The sequence below is a fragment of the Sinocyclocheilus grahami genome, unplaced genomic scaffold (genome assembly GCF_001515645.1).
Source record: "Sinocyclocheilus grahami isolate Dianchi unplaced genomic scaffold, SAMN03320097.WGS_v1.1 scaffold240.1, whole genome shotgun sequence".
Taxonomy (NCBI): Eukaryota; Metazoa; Chordata; class Actinopteri; order Cypriniformes; family Cyprinidae; genus Sinocyclocheilus; species Sinocyclocheilus grahami.
This window is the reverse complement of record NW_015505419.1, coordinates 1,387,193-1,389,441: the sequence shown is the minus strand read 5'-3', so window position 1 is coordinate 1,389,441 and position 2,249 is coordinate 1,387,193. Positions and strand designations below refer to the sequence as shown.

Genomic DNA, 2,249 nt, shown 5'->3' with positions numbered 1-2,249 from the left:
GTTTTTCTCCATTTGCGCTCAAGACTACGAGTTTTTTTCTTGAGAGAATGGGTATTACTGTTGTACCATGGCGCAGTACGTTTTTCTCTAACCTTTTTCAATTTGATGGGGGCAACAGCTTCTAATGTATTAGAGAAGATAGTGCCCATGTTGCTAGTTATTTCGTCTAGTTCATGTGTACTTATGGGTACATAGAGCAGTTGAGATAAATCAGGCAGGTTATCTGTGAATCTGTCTTTGGTGGCTGGAACAATAGTTCTGCCCGGACGATAACGCGGAGCCATATAGTTAATATCAGTAATATGCAGCATGCACGATACAAGGTCAGTAACATCATCGCTTTGAGGTATCTATATCATTAAGATCAATTCCATGCGATATAATTAAATCTAGCGTATGATTAAAACGATGAGTGGGCCCGGTGACGTTTTGCTTGACTCCAAAAGAGTTAGGACTGAACTGAGTCCTAAGTTCAGTTAAAATGACAAATATGCATTCATTCATGGTTACCAAGTTTTAGTTCTAATCTCTAGTTCTATCATTAAATAGTGCTTAATTATCATTATATCATAATATAATGCTTGATTGGTTGAAGTTAAGAGTGCACATTCAGTTATTTAAGAAGCTGTTCCATTTTACAAAGAGAAGCTGATTGGGTGGAACACCGTGGTGGTAATGGACCAACTACCGCCGGTGGCGAGGTGTTCATATAAATATATACAGTATATATAGGCTATATATAATTAATAATAATTAAGCGCATGCTCTTCAAATGCACGCACAAAGGCGCCGGCGCGCGCTGTAGCCTGTATCCTTTCATATCAAAGCGCGCAATAAACAACGTGCATGCATGTGTGTGTGTGTGTGTGTGTGTACTTAACCATATTTTGGGGACAAATTTGTACCCAAAAGTGAGCAAAACCTGACAAAATTGGCAAAAACCTCAATTTGTGGATGTCCTCATTTGTAAAACTGTTATACAAATGAAGTAAACAAAGTGTTTTTTTACTTTTGAAATTGTAAAAATGGAGAAAGTTTTCTTGTGTGTGTGTGTGTGTGTGAAAAATAGTATATCAGTCTGGCGAGTAAACAAAAAAATTTACTTGCCAATGGCGATTATATTGCCAAGGTGTGCGTAGAGGGTTGATGAGTATAAATAAAAAATAATTTTATGTTAATGTCTCCTGCTCCGGTCATAAAATAGCACCCTCAAAATACATGACTACTGGTCTATTTCCTCAAGAGCTACTGTATGTCTATGGTATGGATGGTGTTAAGATGAGAGGGTGGGGGCAGAAGGGAAGAGGCGTGGCATTGTTGGCATAGCAGTAGGAGGAGAGAAAGGTCAGCCAGTTTGTGGCATGTGTTTGTGCTGATACAGTGTTGTGCCAGCTGCTGCTGGATATCAAGACTCCTCGTCCTGAGATGCTTGGGGCGCGGGCAGGTCACCTTTTTATAGGACAGCCTTATGTTGAAGGGAAAGACCCAGAGGCGGGCCAGAAGCTTTGCCTGAGGGATATTATACAAACAAATCAGCGGGCGTGCGATCGCCCCGGCAGCAGGCAAGTAATATGAGATGCCAGAACTGCAAAATTTTAATGACCTATAATCCAACTATTAGCGAGCGGATGGTTTTAGAGACACTTGAAGATCATGCTTGATTTTGAGTACGGCCTGAATAACTAACCTGTTAACTGATAACTGTGTTCGCATTGCTCACAGAAGAATGCTGATGGTAAAGTTAGTTTTTAATGTCATTCTTGTTTTGATTTATACAGGAGCCACATGACGCCATCTTTTCATCATATTTTGGAATCTCCTTCATCATCTTCATCAAGAAATCGCAAATTCTTCTCACATTAATATTTGTGGGCCGCTTGTTTCTGCTCATTATCCCACTTGCTTCATTTTGTGTTATAAAACTGTTCCGTCTGCTTCTCAAATCTTTGTGAAAGTGGATGGATTTTTCTGCATTGGATTTATTTTCAAAGGGTAGTTGAAAGTGCATTTACTGTATGGGTTACTGTAAAAAAAAAAAATTACTTTAAGCACCTTCAGAATAATGTCAGTCAAATGAGAGTACAATGCTAGGGATGCACAGATAATACACTCTAAAAAAATGCTGGGTTAAATACAACCCAGTGCTGGGTAAAATAGGGACAAACCCAGCAATTGGGCTGTTTTGACCCAGCGGTTGGGTTTGTCCCTATTTTACCCAGCACTGGGTTGTATTTAACCCAGCATTTTTT

General features: G+C 39.5%; 1 protein-coding gene across 1 annotated transcript in view; it reads left to right on the top strand.

Moving 5' to 3' along the window:
- The window catches only part of LOC107597892 (uncharacterized), a 12,997-nt gene extending 10,918 nt beyond the window's left edge, over positions 1 to 2,079 (top strand). Inside the window, exon 2 of the mRNA XM_016289093.1 lies at positions 1,779 to 2,079. The gene's annotated coding sequence lies outside the window, so the exon portion shown is untranslated. The remainder of the gene's footprint in view (positions 1 to 1,778) is intronic.
- The last annotated feature ends 170 nt before the right edge of the window (positions 2,080 to 2,249 follow it).